Below are 15,268 nucleotides of genomic sequence, written 5' to 3'. Positions count from 1 at the left end.
ATTCCATTTTTTTCCACCATTTCAAATATGAATCGTTTCCTAAGAATATTTACCTGAAAGAATGGACAGAACTAAAATGCCATCTGGTATATGTATTTATTGAGTAAAGAATGATAATCAGTTTCCGGAAAATAATTAATCTGATGCAATAGTATATATCAAGAATACAAATCATATGGCGACTATCAATCTTTTCAAGTGCACTGGATCCAGCAGGGGATCACGTGTGGCAGGGATTGATTAAAATAAATGCAATAAACTGACAACGAACAGATCGAAACTAGTATCTGGCTAGCCTGAGCTCTTTCGACTCTAATGAATCTTTTACTGCTTGTTGTCATTTCCTCGAAACAAACAAAGTCACTACAGGTCTTCAGACTCCTCTCAAACCGCAAATTATTGGCAAGAGATCAAACAGATTCAGCAAGAGATGGAATAAAATAACCCACGATGCGTCCAAGACACTCACAAACCTACTTAGGGAAAACATAAATCATCAACATCTAGTCAAATCAGGAGCCATCGAATCATTAAAACAGCAGCTGAATTCAGTCTCCACAGAGGACAAATTGCAAAGGTTTTACTCTAAATTAAATAAGGATCAAAAACGACTCTGCAAAACTATACAAAGTCAGAGAAAGAAGACTTAGAAGTCATGATCTACAGCCAAATCACTGTTCCGAAGAAACTTCCGTTGACGAAATATCTTCTAAAAACAAACGCAAGAAGAAAAATCGCCGTAAAAGGAAGAATAGTAAGCACTCCATATCAAAAACTAATTCAACTGTTACTAACTCGGTGGTCAATATCTCTAAGTGAGAACTTATGGAGGCAGAAATAAAACTTTTATCGAAGGGTTTGAGCTTCTGTCCGAAACCAAAGAAATATGACAGAGGGAAGCTGAGAAAGGAGACCGAAGAGTCTAGCCTACGATTACGACTCAAGACCCATTTCGCCTTGCAGCCAATAAATAAATCAGAGGAAAATATAAACTCCGACCAACCCATATTAAGAAAGAAAATGAATTGGACCCCACGAAAAGTTTAATTCCAAATCTATAAACCTTTGTCAACTCATTTGAAAACGATACTTCCAGACACATCAACCATACTAACAGATACTCTGATTTGACAAAGTGAGAAACAGAGGCCCTACACTCACTGAAAAGCAGAAATGACATTATAATTAATCCTGCAGATAAGGGTTCCGCTGTGGTCGTTATGAATAGGGAAGACTACATCAGTGAAGCAAGTAGACAACTAAGTGACGGTAGGTTCTATCAAAAACTAGACCATGATCCAACACTGGAATATGCAAAAACCATCACTAATATTATCAACGAGTCGTACCAAATCGGGCACATAGACCAGCAAACGAGAAACTACTTAAGCACAGAAAACCAATCAGGATATCAGAATATTTGGACCATTGTATGAGACCACATGTCCACAAATAACCATCATCTCTTCAGGACACGACAGATTTCCCCATAAAAAGCAAAGCAAGCGAACCATTACTGCCGGATACATTGTTTGTTTCCTTAGATGTCACATCATTGTGTACTAACATACCGCACAACGAAGGGATACAGGCATGTAGAGTAGCATGGGAAACTAGAACTGTAGACAATAAACCTCCATACTTCCAAGTCCAACTCCTGCAGCTTGTCCTAAATTTAATAACTTTGAATATAATGAAGAAAACTACCTCCAAATTGATGGAACAGCAATGGGTACAAAAATGGTCCCTTAGTATACTAATATTTTTATAGAAAAACTGGAGGGTCAACTTTTAGCTTTGGTTGAACTTACGCCATACCAGTGGGTACGTTTTATCGATGATATAGAAATCAAATGGCAACATGAAAGAGAAAGCCTGGATGATTTCATATCAAAGGGAAACGAATTCCATCCCTCAGCAAAATTCACGTCAGAAATCTCCAGCTCAAACCACGTCTTCCTGGACACAACAACCAGACTGGTAGAAAACAAACTCCATACAGACATCTACTCCAAGCCAACCAACAAACACCACAATCTCCTCCCAAGCAGCTGTCATCCAAAACACTGCATTAGGAACATCCCATATAGCCAGACACTGAGGATACGCATAATTTGCTCTGACGATGAAACATTCTTAAAAAGGTCTGAAGAACTCACTACACATTTAATTTACCGAGGCTACGACAAAGACCTGATTACTGAGACAACCTAAAGGGCTAAACAAACAAACCGCGATGATCTGCTAAAATATGGAAAGAAGGAAAAGGCTGAAAGGATACCATTTATCCTGAACTACCATCCAGATAACCCCAAAGTAGGTAAAATCATCGAGAAACACTGGCCCATGGTGGAATCGTCAGATGCACTAAAGTTAATCCTCCCTAACAAACCTGTAGTCGCCTACCAGAAACCAAAAAACCTCAAAGATATCCTAGTCAGTGGGACATCTAACGCCAATCACAAATCAAGACCACCCTAGTCAATCTAGCCCCTGTGGCGATAAAAGGTGCAAAACCTGTCAACATATGATAGAGACCAACACATTTTCTTGCACAGTGACTAGAGAACGATTAAACATACATGGTCCAAAGAAAATGTGCGAAAAAGAGAATGTCATTTATCTCATTACATGTAACATCTGTAGCCTTCAGTATGTCAGAAAAAACTGAAAAGCTTCACAAAAGGATCAACCTCCTGAGATCTGAATGGATAACAAACAAGCTGTACAGAAGCCCGTTAGCAGAACACTTCTCCTCCCCGGCCACACTTTCAGTGATATAACACTTATTGCTATTGCTCACGACCCCAACTGGAGTCCCAAACCAGGAAAGAACAGGAATCTTACTGGATACGCCGACTTAGAACATTGAAAGCAAGCGGTTTAAACCAAGAAGACAAGAAAAAACAACCATGCACAAATAAAATTATCTTTTACAGCCGACACATTTTCTTTTAAATGATTCTCTAAATTTGCTTAATAGCCTATGACTACTATAGCAATGAAATATCCGGGACATAATCTGCGCTTACATAAATTTACATAAAATAATAGATGTCGTTATGGCTAATTAATGTATAGGTCAATACAAATATTTTCTAACGTGGGTATGTGAGAAAGCTTGCCAGTAGCTTCTCGTGGGTCGGTGGTTCTTCCCGGTGTTTTCCCGGGTTCTTCCTCCACCATTAATACTGGCCGCCATGCATAGCCTATCGTGTGCTGAAATATGGCGTTAAACCCCACAACAACAACAATCTGAACTAATCTAGCTGATACATAATATAGTGAAAAGGTTGAATTCCTGTAGAAACAGCCATGTAAAGTTTCGCTAACATAACCGTTTTTCTGTTTTATTTGTTTGTCACAAAAATCCAAAAATTACATACACAAGTCCTAGTAATTTAAAGACCTGAATAAAATTCAGTAAAAGTCCTGACGAAATCTTAAAACTGAAGTCGATGACATGTCTGTGGTAGCTATTGAAGTGTTGATGTATCAACAATCTTTCGTTTTATCACAGTAATATAATTCCTGGTTTGAAATGATTCCTGTGGATCTAAGAATTAAATCAGAACACTTTTTATTTCCAGAGAAAATAGTTACTTGAATTCAATAATTTGAACAAAAAAGATTGCAACTTAAAACTACTGGTCACAACATGTAATATACAACTTGATAGTGCTAGATGTTAAAATACTAATGACCAAGTCCTCACAGTTACAAGATTATATAGTATTCTACCTGAACACAGGTCACAATTAGCATTTTCATTGAAAAAATTATCTAATGGAAAACAACCTTTTGGAATGATCCATATTTACAAAATGAAAACCATAACCTGTAAAATTCACTTAGGAATGTCGAAAACTCTGACCCAAATAAATATATTTACTTCTATTAACAAAGATCCAGTTATTAAGCCCATACTCATAGAGAATAATTAGCCATGCATTAGTTATTTACATAAAATAAAATAAAAAAGTCAATCAGGTCAAGCAGAAATAAATTCAGTTATGGACCAGGTCAAATTCATCATACAATGTTACATTATAATAGCATGTAATGAAATAATCTTTGTTGAAAAAGTAACAAAAAACCCCAATATATATATATATATATATATATATATATATATATATATATATATATATATATATATATATATATATATATATATACATACATACATACACGATGGAGATATCTTTACATACCTATGTAAGCAATGCTAGAAAAACTATTATGCATATGGAAATATGCTCTTGAGTGGTGAACAAGTTCTTGTGCCATTTGGAATTCTTCCTCGGTATGCAGGGTAGCGAGTATTCCGTTATGTTTACTGCGGCAAGTTTCATTCGCCTGAGACCACGTGGGTTTTTGTTTATTAAACTCCATAGATAGACAAAACTTCTTTGTCATGTTATGGCCTGCAAATAAGGATAAACGTAAAGACCTGGAGTCAATCAAACTAATGGGACACTGCATAAATAGGTGAAACTTAGCGACCTGACTCACCAGACACAAAGGAATATCAAATATATGCGTATTATTCATATCAGATTTTCTGGCGTGTTTCGTTTCTATTTACTACCGACTCTTAGGTGTATGCTTCCATACTCTTTCTCTTTTTTATTGCAGAATATGGACATTGATTCCTTCTCTACGAAACCACCAGTCACCTTCATTGAAAATATATGTTAGTCTTGTAAATTATGAACAAGAGGTGAAGGGTAAATCATGATATATTAATGAAGATTGCAGGATAAAATATAAGAATTAGTTTTGTATGTTAGTTTGTTGCAAATATTATTCAAGAATCAACAATTTTACGTTTTATTTTTATCTTTGACTTTTCAATCATTTATTGTACTTTATACGTACCACTATTCATCTTCATGCATTGAGGAGTATTGTGATCTGGAAAATACAAAAATAAGATGAAATTAATGGTGTGTGCTTCAATTTATTCCAACTTACAGGAATGAAATCAAAGATTTCTTTAGAGCGGTCTATATTCTTACCCTGACCTTAATGACTTTATTCGCTTCCTACTCTAACGTATGGGCGAAACAGATCTTAATAGCATAACCATAATACTATACAAGCATATTATTATTCCTACAGCTAGATGTGACCATGTTTGGTATTCATTAGATCACAGATAAAATAATAAATTAAATACGGTATACTTTTCCAACCGTTTATCAACATGCAGCATTTTCTTAATGCGCTTACGCGTCATCGACATCGCTGGAATAAAAGTGGAAGATTCCCCTACTAAGCAGTTTTTGCTCTACTCTTTATATAGACTTTGATTACCGAAACTTGCAGAATTAAAAACAAATTATGATCATTATACAAGCACCCACTATATACATATTTCAATTCAAATCCCTCATGGCGATCACTGAATAGGTTTGGGCGAAATGTGATTTTCAGGTTTCCTCTTGGCGTGACCCGTTTGGACTCAGTTATGAGTGGTCTGTTCAAGTTACACCAAGACTCTGTGGATTTCCAGATGTAATAGCTCCTCTCGACAAGTAACACTGATGAACTGCATACTACGTCCATGTAGACGAGGTATAAATCTAAGATACAGCCACAAGGAGCGGCATTGTTAAACATGATAACCTCTTCCATCCGATGATTGGAAAGACCTGCCTCATATAGTAGAGATTCACTTATGATTAATCCAGGCAAATCATCGAAGTAATTGACCGCATCGACATATCGTCTGTATCCTGAAAAATATTGTTAAACCGACTGCTTTAACACAAATCTTTTGATTAGATAACATTAACCAGTGGGTATCATTCTGCTATGAACGACGTGTATGCAATGATCTTCTGCTAAGTACTTTTGACTTTTTTGGTCAACAATACATCACTTGATCTCATTACTATTATTCTACTGCTACCTATTGTTCAGACAAATAGCCAATGTAATACCAATCCCGCCGTGTTTTATTTACAACTAGTACATGTTAATATCAAGACATTTCTTGATATCTAACCTGAGTAGTTGTGACTCAGTATATTGGCGTTTTCAAATCTAGTCCTATTTTAATGGAGGTTACTTCTATTGGGGTAATAATGGTAGAAGTTATTAACGTATTAAATTAATGAAGCTTAACACGCCTGGCTAGGTACAAACCATTAGTATATATGTTATAGTTTGATTTTGTTATATTGTGAAGTTTTGTTCTTCAAGACTTATGTGATATTAAAGTATGAAGTAAAAACTTTGATTATATAGTACATGTCCCAATTAAAAGGGAAAAATAAATTTGTATTTTATTATATGCTCTTAACATTTGTTATCGAATACTTACGTACATATCCTAATTAAAGGGACACAATACATTTGTATTTAATTATATACTCTTAACATTTAGTGGTTAATACTTACTAGATGACGTCACAACCGCGATAAAGCCACTTCCATTCCTCGTATTCATGTTTCGGTATGAACGGGTTACAAAGATGATTGTGCAGGAGTGGAAAGGCGAGAGATGCCGAACCTGGTTCCCATTCAAGGAACTGTTGATGATGCGTTGAAAACCTAAACTATTTGTCGTAGATGTGTTAATGTTTTGCATCATATGAATTGTGTCCCCGATATCCTGTGAAAAATATGCCAGACTTAGACAAATCCTAAATTCATCTGATATAAAAACATATAAAGTATAAAGTAGTCCAAAACAGCCAGTACGTATCTTTGCAGATCCTACATTCAGACTTAAAGAAATTTTGACATGCGACATTTAGATGATAATCATTGATTGTGTCTGCATATTTATATTAATTGATATTAATTATAATCTTTAGGTAATTTATAACTAAAGATTTATGCAGATAAAGTACAATAATGTTTACAATTTTTGATCTGTACGCAAAAGGCTTTATAATAAATCGAAAGATATATATTTAAATAGGATTAGAATGTTATTCTCACGGTCTTCGGATAAAAAAATGTATCTGATAATCTAAATAGCGTGCATATTGTTATCTTGCCAAAATAAAGCAGCAAATTTAAAAGATTCATTGTGATGTTGGATGTAAACTGTAAATGAAATTCCAAAACAAAACAAACTTTGTTGTGTTTTGAAAAGAAGAGGAGACGTTAACACAGAGGCAAGTTGATAATGCTGAATCCGAAACGTACTATCAAAGCAACGAGCGATAACACTGCATATGTCTCGACACAGATGTCATCGATAATAAAACAGTTAGCTAGGTCTCGTTTATACATACGATAGCATAGTAATAACAAATAATTTCCAAACATTCATGCATACAAAAAGCCTTTCCAGGAACACATTACGCCTACATTGGGAATGCAGTTGCTTTGGGAAATCTAATTTTGCAATAAAGGTTTATTAAGAAAGAATGGATCAATAAATGCATTTTCGTCTACCTCGTTGTACGTACAAGGGATATATGGATGAAATAGATGTCAGGATAGATGTACTTATCTATCTCTACAGTCCATGTCATACGATCATATCGGTTGTAAGTGAAGGGATAACCATAACTTGCGAAAATTGTATGACCGTCCATCTGGGAATCTATCCGCGTTTCTAAACTGCTCACAACTGCAATTGAAAAGAAACAATTCCGTAGAGTCATTTAGGACTTACCAGGTATGCGATTTTTATTTCGAATATAGTTTTGAAAGATTAAGCTATTTCAAATTTTCTTTCCATAAATGTACAACTTTTTGCTAAAGTTATTCTGATGTAAAAAAGAGGAGATTCGGAAACTTGCGAATTCGTGTGCCTCGTAACAAAAGGGTATTACTGTTATCAGTGGATCCTGCATGATGCGTGAATAAAGAGCGAAAGTGCAAACTAAGAATGAATTTTATCAGCCAGATTGAAGACTTTTCGATTCGTTCCCACTGAGGTTTGTGCCCCGGTCTGTGTGGTATGGCAAATATAATTTACCTTCACGCACTAACCTTCATTAAATAAAAAGAAAAATTCTTTGCCATTTTTACCTTGAGGCATGTATTTTCTATTTCGTATTTGCCATTACTGTTACATCTGCACAAATTAATTCTAAATTAACAATATTTCCAAGTGGAAGTTAAAGTAATAGAACAAAAACATGAATTTAAATATAAATTTTACCACAAAGAAAATAGTTATGATCGCCACAAAACTTCACAAATCTGTTTTCATTGGTATTGGAAGTTACTGGACTCTCAAGAAAGACAACCTCCTCTTAAGGTCACCTCTCGTTAAATGATAAGTGTATAACATCAATAGTTTCCCATTCAATTTAGGTTACCCCTTTTATTAAGCTTGTTGTTATTGCAAACATGTAGCGTTATAACAACGGGACCCATGTACTACCGTCGGCACATATCCGTATTATGTAGTCTCGCTCCTGTATCCAAGTCAAGGTAGTCATGTTATCCACTAAAATTATGCATCGCTGTGTCTCTTCGGTATATTGAAAAGCGACAGCATTTCTAGTGTCCACTTCAGCAGCACATGCTTCGGAAGTCTTTATGCCGTGAATATCAAGTTTAGACGCCCGCACAAACCCTTCAGCATGAGAAGACCAACCTCTGCGGACGCTGTTGGGTTTACACCTGTAATCCACTAAATGTATGCATGAAATATGGATTTAATAAGATAAAACAAATGACTAAAATACAGCTTTATTTTTATTCGGGAAAGCAATAATAATAACGATTTGAGCTGGTGACTGAAATTTGGAAGACACACAATACGTGATGTACTGTCTTGATTATTTATAAACTTTGTTAATACGGTAGAAAATATACAATTCTAAGGGCATATATATTTATTGCAGTGGCACATATATAATGTTATGTTTTCATACTATTTATTTGTGAAAGTATATGAACCACGATATTTTTTCTTATCCGCCATGAATGTAACCACACATTTGATATTATTTTCTCAGTCACTATCACCTATTTCACCACCAAATCATTATTTGCAAAACATCCCATAAATAGTAAGTTTAAACTGCTTCTAAGCACGATTAAAACCCAGTATTTTATTTTAGGCAAAGTAAAATAAAACATCAATTACAACTGATATCTACTCATCCAGGATATTATAGAAGTATTGAGATGTTACAGAGATTTGAAGGGAACTCTGAAGTTTGATAGCACCGCATCAATAAGACAAACGATGCTAAAGTAACAACTAATAATATAGAAACATATAACCTGATATTGCCGAGAACTGTTCAGTTTTTTTCTTTAATATCAACGTTTGTAATAGTGTCTATTGCATGCTGGATAAAGATTACGAAAATCTTTCAAAGAACCTGTTGCAGAAGGTTCAATGCAGATATATATTACAGCGGGAGCATTTAAAAATTCTTTAAAAAATTCAATACACATACCTATTCCATAGGTTCGGGTTACGTACATGCTCGTGAGAATTAAGATATATTGTGCTTCAAACGGAATGCATTATACGATGCTATGTTTCGCTGTCACCTTGATCACATTTGTGGGACATATTTATGTTAAATCAGTAGCAGCTGGTTTTGGATTTACAAACGATCAAACAAACTATAGTTGAGCAAAAGGAGGATAGCTTGAAATCAGAATGAAATACATCTCGTGTTTCTATAGATGAAAAGGAGGAAAAACAACGTAACACTGACTGGACTCAACATGATGTTCCTTATTGTTATCGACTCTGTAATTAACAATGATGAATCATTACCAACACCAAATGTTCAACATGAAAACAAAACGGTAGAGCCTCTACAAAGTCCATCGGCAATGAATGACAGAAGTGAAGCTTAATTGCCCATGGCGCATCAAAATCTAATAAAAGAGTCCGTGGAAAGTTAATCAACCGTGCAAAGAATAAACACCCATTTCAGGCCCGAAGTGTTGTAGAATTTGTGTATCTTAAATAATTTCCAAAGTAAAACAGTTCTAATTGTGTAAGACATTACTGTGATGGCAATTGAAAGAAAATGGCGTCTTTCTTCAATATGTGTAGATTGTGTATTTTCCATTGTGCAACCTCTATAGAAACCATTCAACTATATAAATATTGCGCTATTTTAATGCTCTCCAGTTAGCCTTTATCCGTTCCAAATTATCAAATCTCAGTACTTCAATGTCTACTACGTTTTACTTTCTAAAAAAGTTTGACTGGTCTAGTATATTTTTCTCACTTGATGTAACACTGGTGCATCACTAAAGTCTTTATGTCGATTTAGTTTGCATGTGTGTTGGTTTGACATGGAGAACAAAGACGTCATTGTGTTGGGTTTTATAAAATGCTGCAGAAAGAATGAAACTTTATACATGTTATCAGTGTTGATTTAATATGAACATCATGAAAACACTAATTTTCATTATGTCTAAACTATTTGTGTCTGTTATGTAAGGGTGTTCACTATAAACAATTGTACATTATGATCAAATGTCCCAGTGTGTATCTCCTATGAGCCTATTAAACCCTTCATATTAAAAAGACAAAGTTAGCTTGATGACAATAATTATTTATAGAGCAAAAAGACGGCAATTTTAGCCCACTGTTGTGTAACAAAAACTGATGTCGCTAGAAAAGAATAACCATAAAAGTGGACACCATAATTATTTTCATGGTGTTTGTCGAACAATGCAGAAAAGTGTATAGTTAAGGCAACTGTATTCCAGTGTCTGGAGTCACCATATATATATATATATATATATATATATATATATATATATATATATATATATATATATATATATATATATATATATATATATATATATTCAACTTCTCAATAATATATTTTTTAGAATATTACATTTAAAGAATACCTTAAATCTTCATTAAGAATTAAAGAGTTTGCAAGATTAAACGTAAAATTCGTATAATCGAAAACATCCTATACATTTCCGAGCATTAACTTCTCTAAAAGAATTTGTCAAAATGTTTGGTTTAAAGTAACATCGATTCCATATCCTTAACCGAGTATGGTGACATGAATAAGGTCAAACGATTGCACTGGAAAATACGTGTATCATCTCTTATCTATATCCCTATTTTTCACCTGATTTCCTGCAGCCAATGATCTCCAAACGCAGACAAGGTTTGTCCCATGCACTCACTAAGTCGATTTTCACATACCGTGAAGCAAATGGTCTTGGAAATAATATAGCATTTGTTGAGCAGAAGTCAGCCGAGGAAAATGTCTGAAATATATTTAAGAGTTTACATTAAATAGTTTGATGCTTAATAACTTTAATGTTTCAAACACTCTTTGCACATGCTGAAGCAGATATGTATTTTGCTGTTGCTTGTCCTTAAATATGACATGCTATATTGTTCAGCTAAACTGTATCATTACCTCTCTCTCTCTCTCTCTCTCTCTCTCTCTCTCTCTCTCTCTCTATATATATATATATATATATATATATATATATATATATATATATATATATATATATATATATATATATATATATATATATATATATATCTTGACAGAGTGACAAAGAGAGAGACAGATAGACACAAGGATTGCTAGCGGAGCACGTGCAAACAATTTGAACTTTCGTTTGTTTAAAGGAAAGGTCGATTATACGAATATAAGTCAAATAATATAAAAATAAAGAAGAACCAGTTGAAAACCAGTCTTCAAATGAGTATGACAAATATATATTTTGTTTTGCTCTATGGCTGGCTAAGTTGCATACCGTTGATGGTAGATTGGGTAATCTATGTAGGTAAAGTGTAAGGACTTACCCTAATGAAGTGATTTGATGTGATTTGGATTTTTTAACGTAGCTTTAACACTTTTTCAGTCATATCGCTACGATGTCTGCAATGTGGCAGTTTATAGTGATGTCTAGCACTGGGGCATCATGCCGCAGACATTGTAGCATGATGTCCCACCCAGTCACACTATCCTGACACCGGGCCGACCAGTCCTAACACTAACCTCTTAATGCTGAGCGCCAAGCGAGGCAGCTGTTAGTACCGTTTTTGTAAGTCTTTGATATGACTCAGCCGGGGATCGAACCCACGACCTCCCGCATCCTTAGCGGACGCTCTAACCACTAGGCCACCGGCGCGGTCCAGCCTAATGAAAACGTAATTGTTAATGTGTGAGGATGTGCGCACTGGTGGAGGGATGTGTCGGTAATTTAATTAGTATTTATATACTATTGAATGTCCACGTATATAAACATTTTGTTGACTGAGTTATTAATAATATTCGGTATCATAATATGTCATCGATTAATTTATTATCTTTAATAAAGAGATAGTAAAATAAGAACATAAACTAATATCATCTACAAACAAGTTTACGAAATTGTCATCAAAACCTACATCAAAACAACAAACGTTATAAGTGTTACTCTTATTGGAATTATTATTATCATTATTATTATTATTATTATTATTATTATTATATCGTCGTAGCAGTAATTTTACCTTAGGATCAGTATCATTGTCGTCTTTGATTTTCAGAAGCTCTTGAACATGATTTCCATAGGAAACGAAAAACTTCGTTACACCAGCCTTATTTGATATATTCCACAATTGTCCCTTTCCATCGATTTGAACCCGCAGTCCTTCTACAATCGTCGCAATTAATAGGTCGACCTTTAAAAAGCGTTAACCATAATACAATTTTATAGCACATATATTTTCAATGAGTATTGTAGTGTGATCAGACCCAGTTTACTTAGATACGTGCGATTGCTTAGACGTCAAATGCACGGTTTGCTTCTTTAACGGGTTTTCCTTCTTATGTCCCCCACTTTTCTCAATATGTGGCATGTCATTTGTGTACAAAGTAACTGGTAATTTACGACTAAGGATAATGCACAGCTGGTGTGTTGAAATGTTTTTCGTGGTACTAAGTAAAGACTCTAGAAGCTGTGCATCATCTTTTCGCTCCTAATCCTGAAAATGTTTGCACACCCTAAACCATGCATTATCGCTTTCCAATACTAAGTGAGCTAAATGAAACACTCTAAGTTAGAAAATACTACAGTGTTGCAAATTGCACAATGAATATATTTCATTGCAACTTATATAAAATCGTTGTATACACTATCACACAAATACTTCACGTCTTTTAAACACTGATCTTTGGAAAAGTAATAAATACTAGGGCACCTTTGTAAAACTGTCAGCAATCTTCAATTACTTTCATATAAATGTTATGATTTAACCATTCCATAAAAACAGTCGTGGGGTGGCGACTAAGAAAGGAAAGAAAAATCTTTTGCTGTCAAACATACCACACACACACACACACATATATATATATATATATATATATATATATATATATATATATATATATATATATATATATATATATATATATAGGCTCAGGAAAATAGCCAAGAGAATTCATGATTAACATGGCATATATTTTGTGTATTTTTATTTTGAGATACTAGAATATAGACCTATATTTTGCATATTGTTGCAAATTATTAGCATGTACAAACGATATGGAAAATCTTATGATCGTACTCCATTAATGTATCCGATGAAATTCATTATCCATGACTGACTGCCACTACTAATTTGTTTTCAGAAAATTTACTTTGGACATCTTTGAACTATATATTTAAAGCTACATCTTACAGCTGTAAAGGAAATAAACGCTAATGAAACATATATATTATTCAGAATTTAATCAGGTCGCATTTTATGCGATGTTACTATGTGGTATGCGTATTTAATTTGCATTGTTGGTTAGTTGTTCTTTTAATCAAATTTTTAATTTTATTATATGCTATTAGTATTGTAAATTTGTATCATGTAGATGACCGTTTCCAGAATCAAGTACATTGTGAACCTGACAAAAATCACAGATTTTTTTATTCTGTAAACGACTAATACATAGCTAATATTTTGTCCGAGTCAAGAACATTATGTGTATCATCTTCTTTAGTATAAATTTATTAAAGGATTTTCTAATAATAACTGGCATTCTTCTTAAAAAGATGAAATTTTGTCCTACATACTAGATATTCTTTTGTGTCTTAGTTTTATATAAAAATCTTGTTTATTGGAAAATTAGTCATTCGTGCTTTTGGATCTGAGTAGAATCATTTGTATTATTGTTGGTTCCAGTACTTCATTGGGCTGGAATGTATTCATTCAAAATTATTTAATTCAAGATATTCTTCTCTGGAAATTCAAAGTGTTAGAAATAACATTGTTTGAAATAGAGACTTGGATTTATAGTGAAAATGCAACTAAGGTTATGTACTTTGATTGTATTATTGTGATCCAACTGTTGTTACAACACCACGACACAAGCCACCACAGGCACATCAACACTTCTAGCATTGGATTGTTTTTGGAATACCACTAAATTTTGTTCAGAAATTTATAGATTAGGACTTGTATTCGTTATTATAGGATTATTTTAGATTTAATTCGCAATAGCGTAAGTTATTTTTACGTTTACACTTTGTGTTCTAGGGAAATAATATATTTGCTGAATTTTACAAAGCTTGTTGTTTCTCACTTTTTTCTATTACTTATTTAAGAGCAAAGACAAGTAATATAAGGTATTAAAGTGACTTTCAATGACCTGCACGAATGGATTTGGGTCTCTAGACAACGTACACCACCCGATGTCTTTCAGACCTATACGTCTGAGTGAATAGATCCTATCCTCAGAAGATGAGTTAAGTCCTAAGGCACGAGTGTTGCCGTCTGTCAATCCAAGGTACTGATTGCAGCGATCTGTCCAAGTATAAAAAAGAAAAGTGAACTTAAAAAATGTATATAAATTTCTTTCGACATGAAATTTCCAAACTAATCACACAAGCTCCCTTTCGTGATGAAGAAATTCTCTCTCTCTCTCTCTCTCTCTCTCTCTCTCTCTCTCTCTCTCTCTCTCTCTCTCTCAGTGTGTGTGTCTCAATTTTAGTATGTGCCTGTGTGAAGAAGTTTATTGTATTTATATTTTAGGAAAGTACATACCAGCCACTGGAGCTGATACTATAAAATGAATTCTATACAACATACAAGGATATATTGACTTCACGTGTGCATAGACACTAAGGTGGGAACCAGCTTAACCCTCGAAACTGTCACAGTAAGTAATTCCTAATCTGGGCATAGCATTAAAAGAGAAATATACAAGACCCAATAATACATTTGATGACAATAAATGACAGGAAGTAATCATGCAGGTCAAGGAGAACACGCTTAATAGGACCAAACTTTATGTTAGTAGCGAAATAAGTATGTCACAAACTATAAATTTGATGAAAATAAATGACACGAAGT

Source organism: Sinohyriopsis cumingii, chromosome 16 (genome assembly GCF_028554795.1).
Source record: "Sinohyriopsis cumingii isolate HCF-2022 chromosome 16, ASM2855479v2, whole genome shotgun sequence".
Lineage (NCBI taxonomy): Eukaryota > Metazoa > Mollusca > Bivalvia > Unionida > Unionidae > Sinohyriopsis > Sinohyriopsis cumingii.
Note: the sequence above shows the minus strand (reverse complement) of the source record.